The 13,687-nt window shown below is 41.9% G+C and overlaps 1 protein-coding gene across 10 annotated transcripts in view; it reads left to right on the forward strand.

Annotated features, from left to right (window-relative positions):
• The window catches only part of LOC146504921 (uncharacterized), a 483,966-nt gene that overhangs the window by 59,219 nt on the left and 411,060 nt on the right, over window positions 1-13,687 (forward strand). The gene's annotated exons all lie outside the window — the stretch shown is intronic.

Here is a 13,687-nt window from a genome sequence, read left to right on the forward strand (position 1 = left end):
TAAAAGACATATGCAACTCAATGTCATCAGCATAGTACAATGAAATTAATTTTAGACTGACCATTGTGAAAGGTTAGAGTGGTCATATTAGAGGAGAACTTGTTTATCCTAACAGAAAAGGTCCTATCAGATAACTGACAGGACCTTTATCAGATCAGATAATTGTTTTCTTTATAGAAAACAAGTGGAATGCAAAGCCAGAGGTAGCAGCAAGAACCTGCATGTCCTACAGTGTGTCCCGCAGTGTGAGTAGGCCACAATATATGTTGAATGCAATTAAAAGACTCCATGATGCTCGGAACTCCTTAGTAGTTATATTTGAAGTCCTCAACAATAATGTCTGTGAAGGTTCTCAGTCATCCAGGTCATCGTAGTCGAAGGAGCTTGCAAAGAAAAGCGTCTGGACTTCTTTAAGTTACTTGAAGACGCTTCACCTCTCATCCGAGAGGCTTCTTCAGTTCTAAGGTCAAATGGTGGAGAGTCCCAGATATAAACCTGGTGGGAGTGTCCCCCCACAGAGGGACAAAAGGACCCCCTGATGATCCTCTAATCGCCTGAGCCAAGGTGTGGAACTGGGTGTGGGTCCCAATCAGCCAGAGTTTCGGGTGAGTTCATTGTGAAACCTGGCCCCACCTTATCATGCGAATTCCTGAGGTCAGATGGCCCAGGGTGTGAGTGGGCGTTAAGGCGTCTGGGAAGGGATCTCAAAACTGGATTATAGATGGCAGAGAGTTGGTGTCGTAAACCACCGCCTCTGTTCAAAGATGGTCGCTCACAGTGGACATAGATGGCTTCTTTCACTCCTCTTTCAAACCATCTGTCCTCTCTGTCCAAAATGTGAACATTGGCATCCTCGAAAGAGTGTCCTTTATCCTTAAGATGCAGATGGACAGCTGAGTCTTGTCCTGTGGAGGTGGCTCTTCTGTGTTGTGCCATGCGCTTGTGAAGTGGCTGTTTGGTCTCTCCAATGTAGAGGTCTGTGCATTCCTCGCTGCACTGTACAGCATACACCACATTGTTAAGTCTGTGTTTTGGCGTTTTGTCTTTCGGGTGAGCCAGTTTTTGTCTGAGTGTGTTGCTGGGTCTGAAGTACACCGGGATGTCATGCTTGGAGAAAACCCTCCTGAGTTTCTCTGATACACCGGCTACATAGGGGATGACAATGTTGTTGCGTCTGTCCTTCTTATCCTCCCTCGCTGGTGTCTGATCTTCTTTTCTGTGCCTCTTTGCTGACTTTAAGAATGCCCATTTAGGATAGCCGCACGTTTTGAGTGCTTCCTTTACATGTGTGTGTTCCTTCTTTTTCCCTTCAGGCTTAGAGGGAACATGTTCTGCCCGGTGGTGTAGGGTCCTAATTACTCCAAGTTTGTGTTCCAGAGGGTGATGGGAGTCAAACAGGAGGTACTGGTCCGTGTGTGTGGGCTTCCGGTAAACTTCGATGTTGAGGTTGCCATTCTCTTCAATGTGCACAGCGCAGTCCAGGAAAGGCAAACAGTCGTCCTTTGTGTCTTCCCTGGTGAACTTGATGTTTTTATCCACAGCGTTGATGTGCGCAGTGAAGGATTCCACTTCTTGTGTCTTGATTTTGACCCAGGTGTCGTCTACATATCTGTACCAGTGGCTGGGTACTCTTCCTTTGAAAGAGCCAAGAGCCTTCCTTTCCACTTCCTCCATGTAAAGGTTGGCTACAATAGGTGACACGGGGGAGCCCATGGCACAGCCATGTTTTTGTCTGTAATAGCCTTCGTTGTATTTGAAATATGTAGTGGTGAGGCAGAGGTCTAACAGTGTGCAAATCTGATCGGGTGTGAAGTTGGTCCTGTCCTCCAAGGAGTTGTCTTCTTGTAGTCGTTTTCTGACAGTCTCCACTGCCTCCGTGGTGGGTATACATGCACGCACACACACATAAAGGAGGGTTCTCTAGGTTACTCCCCTCGTGGTTCAGTTTTGAGATCCCTTCCCAGACACCTTAACGCCCACTCACATCCTGGGCCATCTGACCTCAGGAATTCGCATGATAAGGTGGGGCCAGGTTTCACAATGAACTCACCCGAAACTCTGGCTGATTGGGACCCACACCCAGTTCCACACCTTGGCTCAGGCGATTAGAGGATCATCAGGGGGTCCTTTTGTCCCTCTGTGGGGGGACACTCCCACCAGGTTTATATCTGGGACTCTCCACTATTTGACCTTAGAACTGAAGAAGCCTCTCGGATGAGAGGTGAAACGTCTTCAAGTAACTTAAAGAAGTCCAGACGCTTTTCTTTGCAAGCTCCTTTGACCCCAACAATAATATTCCTGCCTCATTTAATTGTCGAAGATAAGAACTTTTGAAAGTCCATGGAAAGAAATGCTGAGGTACCAGGTGGACCATAAATTAAAGCATCATATAAAGGTTGATCTTATCTAATATTCTTTATGGTCATCTCAAAGGAGCTATAAAAACTTGAATTTCAGGATGGCCCCCCAGTTGCCATCCTTTCTCCAAACCCACAATCAAAAACGTGTTTTCTCAGCTTCTTCTCCTAGCTCCTTCATGGCTTTCTGTCGCTCCAGCTCCACGGAGTGGCTGGGCTGAACTGTTTGGCCTATAAAGCCCCAACAGCCAACCTCCAAGGGTAAATCCTGGCTTTTCAGCAAGCCTCTTGGCACTCCACTGCCAACTCAGCATATTTAAGATCTTTTTTCTCATATACCAATGCCGTTCCTTCCTCCCAATGTATGGTAAGCTTGAAGAGGATCCTTTACTCTACTATGGACCACAAGACAATATCTGGCTGGTTTTATCATCTCTATTGGGAAGACTAGCTTCTTCCTGAGGTCCATCAATATCGTCTTGACAACCTGACAGACTGGCCTTCCTTCTTTGGAAAAGTTCTTGGATGTCAAAACCATCAAAGCAGGTCTTGCTGTCGATATAGATTAGTTTGCCATTACCCTGCATCTCTTGAGAACTTCAGCCAGGACTTGAGCCTAGCATCCTAGAGACTGTAGTATCTTGCATCATGACAGGATGTGCTGTAGATTTCCCATGCTGTTCCCACGTCGTAAGCAGCTCTTAGAAAGTTGAGCCTATTCCAGTTATCTGCCGAGCTGAGGCATCTCTTTACAGTGGTTTTCCATCTTGACTTACACAGTCAGCATTTTTGCTATTTTTCCTTTCTTGGCTTCAGATAGTCTTGACTTTATTCTTAGTAGCTTTTTTCCAGGTTTACCCGTGCTGACATGCCTGTAAAAGCTGTGTTACTTTCACTCTGTAATGTGTTTAACCTCTTCATGGATGGGTTTTCAAGGTCTGCCAGAGCTTTTAACAAAATGCAGTATTTCTTAGTTCACTTAAATGAAATTCAGTGTCTTTGTATAGCCCAGTGCCACATGGGGAGGTTCAAAGGGCTTTGCAGGCATCAAAACATATTAAAAACGGTGGGAAAATCATGAGTGTCCAACCTTGGTGATTTGTATATCAAAACAAAGCTCGAAGTCAAAGATCACATTCAGATTGCAAGTAAAATTACTAATTGTAAAACTCTGTGATTTCAAAAATTTAACATTGTACAAGTCACAACTTTTGATATTGTATTTAAGTAACTATCAGTCAGTGAAATATAAAGTTGCAAAACACTGGAAATTATTGTGTTATTGTGTTAACAAATGATCTGACACACTGGAAAAAGAAAGATAAAATGGAGCCAAGAATTGACCCCTACATGAAAAGAGTCTCTGAAGATAATGAGTCTTCATTTACAAAAGAAAGGATGTGTTTGATTAACAGTCAAACTAGGCAAGACCAGTGGCATCAGCGCAGAACTCCAATCTTGACTAGAACAAATTCCAGAGTCGGCTGCAAACTATAAATCATTTGCAGTTTTGTTCTTTTAATTTTAGATTAAATGGGTAAATTTAAAATTGGTTTAAAATAAATTTAAAATGTAGGTTTCTGTAAGTTGTTAAATGTTATGTAGAGTTGTCCAATCGCTCATATGAGGACATTACATACTAGAAGAAGATCACTTTCCTAATCCAATATTTAAATCCATTTCTTTTCTTCTTCTTTGAATTTTAGGTTATTGAATACTTTGTATCAGATATTTAAAGATTTATTTAAAGGGACCATATGACCACTTTATAATTATCTCATGCTGAACAGTTGCTATATGAGAACGATTACAGAGAACTAAATGGGTTTGCACACTGGAAAATATGGTTAAAGAATTTGATCCATTTTAAAAATAAGATTAGAATTCTGTATTTGAGAAGAAATTATTTTCTGGACTTATTGTATTAAAGGACTCTACTTCATATTTCCCCCTTTCTCACTACAATAAACCTCTCTACCTCCACGCACACCCACTTTCTTTTTTCTGGCTCTTCCACGCTTTGCTCATGCCTGAATGCCTCCAGCTCCAGGTACATCGTTTTGATTTTCTTGTTCTTTTTTTTCCACCATAAAGTCTGGATATAAAAAAAGGGAATGGAATATTTGATGGGGATGGTTTCCTATAATCAAGCTGAAGTCTCCATCATTATCCTGTATCAGCCGATCCCTTTTTAAAAAGCACCAGGAGTTACTGGTGTTTTACATGAATTTTGGGGCTTGGCAGTGCTGCTGGGAGCCGAATACATTTGTCAGGTCGCGGCTCTCTTACAAATGAACTGCATGCAGTCTCTCTCTCTCTCTCTCTCTCTCTCTCTCTCTCTTTCTCTCTCTCTCACACACACACACAGTCACACAACTTTCTGTAATGGCAAAATTCACAAATGAAGGGGGGTGGAGGGAAACTGAAAAGTGTGATTTTTGCCCGTGCGAGAGAGAAAGGCAGGGAAAATGTGTCCATTTAAATATAGATGCACATGATTTTTGATGTTTTTTGACTCTATTTTCTAGCAAAAGCACAAGCTGTATTATTTGTTTCTTACTAAAAAAAACTCCTGTCTATTTTTGGATGTAACCTCTGTCTCACACTGACAGCAGTGTGCATAAAGTAAAAATAACAAAAACAAAAAAAAACACAACAGTCTTTCAAGTCTTGACAGAGGAAATGTTCTTCTAATTCTGTTTTTGTTGTCCATGCTAATACTAGCACCACGTTGTCGGGAAAATTAGGAGAATGGGCTCCGGTGTATCACTGTCAGATTTATGCTTAAAAAAAACAAACCTTAATTCTGTGTCCTTGTAGTAAAAGTCGGCACACCGGATTTCTGTCATATGAATAAAAATCACGAGCTGCAGTGACAACACAGCCACTCCGAGGACTCCAATTTTTTTGTGAACATCCGCGCTGCCTCCATCTGTTTGCCCGGAGGTAGGGACAGACTCTTATAGAGCGTGTGTGTGTGTCTGTGTGTCGCAAACACACCGGAGACTGAATGGCAGTTCCTTCTGGAGTCCATGTCGGAGCAGGTAACTGCAGGCAAGGGCAGAAGGGCTCAAAGACAACAACAACACTTCACTTAGGCCTAATTAGGAGGTGCCAGGGTCAGAGTCTCAGCAATATGTTGTACATAAGCTTCTGTGGTTACATAGTGGATTATGGGATACGTGAGCATTGGCTCTATTGCTCAGGCACAGATGTAGACCCTAAGAGGAGATTCTGCATGTGACGTTAGGCAATCTGAAGAAAAGTGTTAGTATGAAGTGGAAAACATTTTTAAACTGTGAGTCTAGATTCACTTTCTGTATGAAGTGCACTGTGTTTATTCAAGCTTCCAGATTCTGCCCATGTAAACAGAGCTGATCTGAAATTGTTTTTGTTGCAGTTCAGCCAAAAGAGCAACAGAGAGCGCTCGTGAGAAAAGCACTAATGAATTTTAGCTAAACTGCTGAAATAATCATTTTCTTTTTTAGTTTTCACAAATACAGCTATGATAATTCATCTGAACTGGAAAAAAACCCCACATTTTATTTTTACTTTGATTTGTAGTGATACTGTTTCAGCTGATAATATTTTTTAGCATTCTGCTAATCATGCTAATTGCCTGCTTAAAGATGGACAGATACATTATTTCAAAGTCAATCAGTTTCTCCCCAAGTCCCCCAGTTAGCCATGTCCTGGTCTAAGATTATAACAAAGACTTTCTTGAGTGGATCTTTGTACAGTATAGTACTGATCTTCTTTTCATACAAACCATTTTGGGCCCATTAATAAATATGTTTTTTGTTCCCCAAAAAGAAATTAAAAATAAACAGTTATCTGCAATTAAGTTTCATTTGATCAGTTCTATTGCAGGTTCTCAAAAACATTAAAATTATAGTTTAATAAAAGGTTAAAAAAATCACCTCTTAAAAGCAATTTAGAAGTAGCTTTTTTTTCTACTAAAATATATACATGTTTTTGTTGTTATTTACACACTTTGTCATCTAGTAGGCCAGGTTTGGCCCTTTTCCAGGGACCAATCAGGCCATAGAGATCACTCTGTGTCATGTATGGCAACTTTAAATCCTGGTGACAGCAATTTGTTCCTAATGTAACAAAGACGAAAGATTTCTTTTCATTTTGGATGCTTGGATTTTGCTGTACCGTCAGCAAAGAGAAACTTCAAACCTATTAAAGGCATTGATTTCTCTGAGTGCGCATGTGCCCAGTTTTTGTAAAAAGAAAAAAAAATCAAACAAGGCAAAAGGGGAAAAATAAAATAAAAAAAGGGAACATGATCATCAAGCAGAAGTCACATAAACAGACTTTAGTGCTTCTGTCCTGGGGCATGAGTTCCTTTAAGCACCTTGTACCGCATTTTTAAAGTTGCCTGCCAAGTACCCCCCCCGCCCCCCCCCATCCTCCCTCTCCATTCCTCCACAGGCGTCCTTGATGACCAAATCCCCCCCCCCCCGTGCGGGAGGTGAGGTCAGGGTACTGAGATGGAGGTTGGGGCTGCCCCTTAGCGCTGTGATTCAGGCCAGCCTCCTCTCCCTGTGCTGCTTTAAGGTTTGAGCTGGGGTTAGAGGGGGTGGGGGGCTGTAGAGAGCTGCCAGTGAGGGCAACACACACTTCCAAAGGAGTTCTGAAAAGCTCCAGCTCCCCCACCAGATACCTTCACAAACATATGCCAGGGCAGGAAATGCAGTAGCCGGGCCAACATTTAGCATCCTGCTGCTGAGCGGGAAGTGAGAAAAAGGTCTTGGAAAGTTCCAGTAACTAACTACAAAAGGAGGTAGACATCACCCCAAACCACTCAGGAGAGGTCGGCTATTTTTTTCAAAAAATCCTCCTCTCTCCCTCATTTCTGTCCTCCACCCGGCTGAGGTTACAGCATTGTAAGGTGAGCCAGAGCTGATCCCGTGTTGGGGAGGGCAGCCGCCACCTCGAGCGTTGGCCTAACAGCATCTACAAGCTCCAGTGTGGCCAGGATGAAAGGCAGTTGGAGGGGAGCGAACTGTACCGGGCTCCGCAGTATTGATGTCAGAGAAAATGAACTGACTCCTCCATCGATCCGCAGAGGGAAAATGTAGAAATAGAAACGGTAAATCTGGCTCTCTTGACTAACAGCTTAACGTCGGCCATCTTTTCTTTCCTCTCTCTCTCTCTCGCCTTGCTCTTTTATGTAAACTGGGCCAATATTCCAGCATTGATGTTTTCTAGAGGGCAGTAAAGCATTTGAAAGCTATATTGGCTTGTTTTGTTCTCCTCTAGATGAGTGATGCTCTGTTTTCATGATCAATAGAGCAGGCCTGAGTTACTGTTAGAGTTACTGTTATTAGGGACAGCAGAGCAGTCACACAGACCTGGCATCTGCAGCTATCATCTCATAAGACATCCCAGGAAACGACTCGGTCCAGCAGCAGTGCCTATGGAAACATATGCTCAGATGAAATATTTCCAACATGCTCCATGCCTCCATATGCTTATTATCACATATCAGTGATGTTGTTATAAATAAAAATGACAGGGAAAGAGTGACCTCCATTTGACGATGATCATGAGAGGAGCAATCTCGACAAATAACTCCATTATGAGGAGATTTACACTATGATTCCAGAGACCATGTGGATTTAATACATCAACATTTTAATCAGCTGAACGATCAAATCTGAAACGGAGTGATCCACTGCTTTCCAGTTTTGGCACAAAGTTGATGAGGTTAAAAAACCTGGGTTTTAAAGTTCAGATCTAATGAAAATGCAGCCACATAGTGAGAAAAATCAACCTTCATATTTGTAGAGGTTTGAACTTGTATGATGAATAGGAGTTACTTGGTCAGGTGCTACATTTTCTACCGCTCACAAGTGTTTTTCTTTTATATGCGAATGAAAACACAAAGGGAAGTAACAGCTCCCCCCAAAAGCAGTCTGTGCTCGCTCCAAGGTCATCTAATTATCATTCCGTCTTGTTTTTTATTTTTAAGCCAAAGGCGGCCTTTGGTAGCATTTCATGATGCTATGGCAATACTGAAATAGGTCAATCCCAACTTCTCAGTTTAACCCAAAGACAACTACATAGTTTTAGCTCCAAATTGTTCTCCTACTGAAATAACCAAAAACTAGCTTTAAAAAACAAAACAGATGTTCTAGTAACATGCAACATGATTTTGTGGACTTCGTCAGTAATATTTCACATTATACGCTGTGCCTCTGTCCGGTTGTAATTGGTAGTGGAAAGTTTTGGTCTGCCTGACCTTTAGTGCAGACACAGTTTGATGGTTTAATGTTATCTTAGCTCTTCAGAAAACAATACTGGGAGTACAGGAGATTCATAACAGGTGAATAACGGCCCAAGCTTTAGTCGATCAAGCCTCTAATGCAGCGGTCCCCAACCCCCGGGCCTCGGACCGGTACCGGTCCGTGAGTCGTTTGGTACCGGGTCGCGAGAGTTGGGGCTCAGGTGTGAAATGTATAGTTTTCAGGGTTTTTATCGGTTTTCAGCGTTATTTTGTTTACTCGGTTACTCTGGGTTACTCGGTTTCCCTTGGTCTTTTCACGTGTGTTATGAATAAATCTTATTTTTTTCGGTACCGGTACTAGTTTTATTATGTTGTATTTATCCACGACACCTTAAAGGCCGGTCCATGAAAATATTGTCGGGCATAAACCGGTCCGTGGCGCAAAAAAGGTTGGGGACTGCTGCTCTAATGAGTTGATGAGATCTACTTGAGTGTTACTACTGGCAGTACAGCTATTCTGTTTCAGTTTGATGTCTACCCTAGAAGTGTCTTTGAATGTTTACATGAAAATATGATGGATTTCTCAACTTTTCATTTTGTCTCAGATCCCATTCGGAGAACTAAATCAAACTATAAAGTAACTGTTGATAGTTGAATAACATTTTCTGAAAATCTGTATGGATTAATGTACACTGACTCTATCGTTACGTGAACAGTAGTTTTCAGGTCATGATACTTAAGCCATTGATTTGTTTAATTAGCCATTAAAAAGGTTAACAAATGAGAATTAGTAGAAACAAAGACGGATGGAAAAAACATTTGTTCCATGTAGTAATGTGGAGGTGCATCATCCACATTGATCTGATGTAAACTTCTCAATGTCCTCAAGGTTGTCAGTAACCTGTTTAGAGTTCGGATCTACCTCCTTATATGGAATTATCGCCTGTATGACAAGCCAAAAGGAATTCTTAGATGAGAAGAACTGTAAGGCCAGAACGGTTCTGGGAAAGCTGGTTTGATATCTAACATTTTCTAGTGTCTGAAACTATGTTTGTTTAGAATTAAAAACATTGAACTGGAAGTTAAACTTTCTGTAGAAAAAACATTGGAAAAGCTCAACCATACAAAAAAGAACTGGGGTTTATTGATTCATCCGTCATCTATCTGTTTTCAGCCTCTGTTTGCGCTGTGTCAGGCAGCCTGTTCAGAGTGTGTCCCATCTCTTACCCAAAGTTAGCTGTGATAGGTCAGAAAGAGAACGAGAGTTTTCTGTGCTTAATTTGGCCAAATGATATTTAAACAGCATGTGTGTGTAGCAAGCTTTTCTTTGTGGTTTCTTATGAGAAAGTGTGTGTTTGTGTTTAGATGCGTGTGTGCATTTCATTAGGTAGATGGGAATAAATAGAAACAATATAGATACTAAACCAAAACAATGAACAGAGATTTGATTGGCAGCACCCCTGGGTGTCAGACACTCTTGGGATCAGACCTAATTGTTGAAGCACCAGAAGTTGCGGAGTCATCACTTGCTATGATTAACACACGAGATAATCAAACCTAATCTCATTTTATTAGATATGCATAGTATTAAATGCTGATTACATTATTGATGATTACATATTCATTGGAGCATTAGCAGAGTTCTGAAGCCAAACGCACAGTTGGTACAATGTGATTTATAACATGCACAAAAAATAATTGTTTTCTGTCTTTGTACTGTCAGTGCCGTAACATATTTAGTTTCAGTGGTTCTGGAATTTGATAGAGCTGAACCTCAGGATCATGCTACTTGCTAAAATCGAACATTTGTCTAACTTAGTTATTGTATCCAACCCTACGTAAAATGACTTTAATCTTTAGGCTTATATCGCCTTTCTCTTCTTGCTTCCTGGTCAGAAACTTTCCAAGAGGGACAAAGAACCTTTCTGAGGAACTCATGAAGAAATAAATAATGTTTTAGTGGTCACTGAGTAGGACAGGTGTCATATGTCTTGATCTTTGACATGAACCTAACTATGGCCCTAACAGATTAGGGGTAAGGTTGGACTTTATCCCAATTGAACCATGGCTACAACCAGGATGAAGCAGGATGTGGAGCCAATGCAATCTTCAGAGTTTGAGGTTTGCTTCCCCGTGACAGGGCTTTTGGCAATGTGAATCAGACGTGGAGTGGTGTTACTGGAAGGAACAGCCTGCAAGATCTGAACCTGAGTGTTGTTCTGTTATTGGAATTCTCAGTATGTCCATAAACATCATATTTGACCATAAGTGAATGTGATACTTGGATACTTTCGGTTGCTTGTTGGTTTTGTAATTGTATCATCAGATCTGTGGTCATGTGTCATGAACACTTGGTTGAAGAGAAGAGCTGAGCTGTTAAACGATCACCACCTGGTGGTGGGTTGGATTAGGTGAGGATGCTGAAGAGGCCCATCATGCCCAATATATAATGATACACTGGGAGCACCCAGCAGAGGTCCTGGTCTAAGATCTTCCATTGCTGGCAGAACTTTGCAGCACCGAGGATGCAAGGTGAATGGTGGTAATTCCCACCATGACAGCTATGTCATGACACCAGAAGTGAAGAAAGCCTTTGTTACTTATTCTAAGTGTAGCCAAGTGGCTTCCAAGAACTTCAAAGCAAAGCCAAGTAGCTGCAGGTTTCCACTTTGCTGGCCTCAAGATATCATCTCTTTTTCCAGATATTGTGGGTCTGTTGGCTTTGTTAGGTGGAGGCCTTCAGCTCACCCTGGGGCAGTTTTCAGCAGTGTGTGAAGGGGTGGGTATAAAAACGTTGTCCCTGTTCGGGGATGAGCTGCTGCCGTAAGTAAACAAATCAAAGTGTCTCGGGGTCTTGTTCACATGTCAGAGGAAAGCAGTGGAGTAGTTTTGCACACAAACCTTCTAAAAGGTGAACTTTTTGACGGTTTGTTCATCTGACATAAAACTAACACAGCATTTCAACATGGTGGTGGCAGTGTGATGGTCTGGAGCTGATGTGCTGCTTCAGGGCCTGGACGACTTATTATAATTGATGTTACCATGAACTCTGCTATCTACTAGAAATTATTGAATCGGAATGTGTTCCCTAAAGGTCAGATACATTTGGGTTATGCACCAGGGCAATGACCTGAAATGCAGTAAGCAAGCCCACCGCCTTTGCTTGGGATGGCAGTAGCCGAGGTGGTAGAGCAGGTCACCAACTAATGGGAAGGTTGGTGGTATGATCCTTGTCTGCTCCAGTCTGCATGCCCAATATCCTTGGGCAAGATACTAACCCCAAGTTGCTCTGTGATGCATCCATCAGAGTATAAAAGTGTGTGAATGGTAGACAGAAGCATTTACATAGAGAATAGAAAAAAGTGCTTGTGTGAATGGGCGAATGAGGCAAGTTGTATAAAGCGCTATATAAGAAGCAGTCCATTTACCATTTATGGTGAATGGCTAAAGAAAAACAAAATAACGGTTCGCACGACCTTTCAGATCATCCTTTAAAACAACTCTGCAAAGAAGAGTGGGATGAACAACGTGAAAGACTTACTGCCGGGTATCGGAAATGCTTGAAAGTTGATACAATCAGTTATTATTTTTAGGAGCTATTTCTTTTTCACATGGGAACATGTAGGTCCCCGATAAATGAAATCATCATTTAAAAGCTATATATTGTCTTTTCTCAGGTCATCCTTGTTTAATGTTAAAGTTTGCTTGACGCCCTGAAACATGTGAGTGTGACAAATATGCAGGAAATTTAAACAGCAGTAAATTTTCACACTTTTTCATAGCACTACGCGTAAATTTGTCTTCCTCCTGTTGCTTCAAGTTTTTCAGTAAAATAATTCCAAAAAATTTGAAAATACAAAAAAACTTTTTTCTAGCATATGATTTTAGGCACTGAAAAAAAAAATCTAAATCTCTTGCTCTCTGTTCTCTCGGTGGCAGCGAGCTGTGAGTAGAGTTGGGCGCCCTTAGTATTTTCATCTCGCACATCATGCTTTTAATTATGGGACATATTGAGCAGCGTGTCCAATGCACAATGGCTCTGCTGGAATATTCATGTCCAAAGTTAGAGGAAAGTGGAAAGGGGAGGGAAGTGAGATGTAATTGTAATTAGTGAAGGACCTGGTGCTGCCAATTCTCAAAGGAGCATCTGAGTCACCTGCTTCATGTGTGCGCCTGTGCATCTGTCCTCCTGGCTTACCATACTGGGACACACCGGGGAGTGTGAGGAGCTCTCTTGGCTTAACTAGGAGGTGTACCTGCCTGTCTGCTTGCTCCAGGGCTGAAGTGGCTAGTTAGCATATGCGCCACCATGCATGCGTGTTTACCCTATATGTGTGTGCACATGCGTGTGTGCGTGCACACGCACGTACACAGGCCTCATCTCAAGTCTCACCGGAGACTTGTTGTCTAAGATTAATGAAGGTCACCAGAATCCTCCAAAGTATTCCGATAATTAAGGCTTTGTTTATCAAAAACAAGTTATATTAAGAGCAAAAAGATTCATGGTAATTATTCATAATCTTAACAATTCAAGTGTAGCCACCTCATTTGTGCCTTTAATTCTTCTTGTTAATGTTTTGCATAAATCTGCATAATTACTTGAGATGCCTGTTGTATTTTTGACAGCTACTCAGTTCGTGTGCACTAAAGGGTATCGAATGTGCTGCGTGCTGCATACTTAAAAAGTGCTTGTATGACTGGAGCACCAAAGCATTTTTGAGCCATGAAGCCCCAGCAATACTGGGGCAGTAATGCAGGCGGCGGATAGGACGTTTTCTATCAAACGGGGTAAATGAATTCTTCTGCTTACGGTAGTTCAAATGAAGGCTTTTATGAGCAGGGTGTCCCTGGATTCATGCCGCAACACGGGACATCAGCGGATAAATCCTCAGTCTAAACAGAGAGGCCACAGACAGGTGCTGTTGTGAGTTTGCTTTTATTTTCAAGATCAAGCCCCTTCTATAATCTTGACATAATTTAGTGTGTGTGTGTGTGTGTGTGCGTGTGTGTGTGTGTGTGCACAGCCTGAGCCTGTGTGTATATGGCTTGGCATGTCTGAGGCGAGCCCCGTATAATCGCTGCATAACTCTGA

Source organism: Neolamprologus multifasciatus, chromosome 13, assembly GCF_963576455.1.
Source record: "Neolamprologus multifasciatus chromosome 13, fNeoMul1.2, whole genome shotgun sequence".
Classification (NCBI taxonomy): domain Eukaryota; kingdom Metazoa; phylum Chordata; class Actinopteri; order Cichliformes; family Cichlidae; genus Neolamprologus; species Neolamprologus multifasciatus.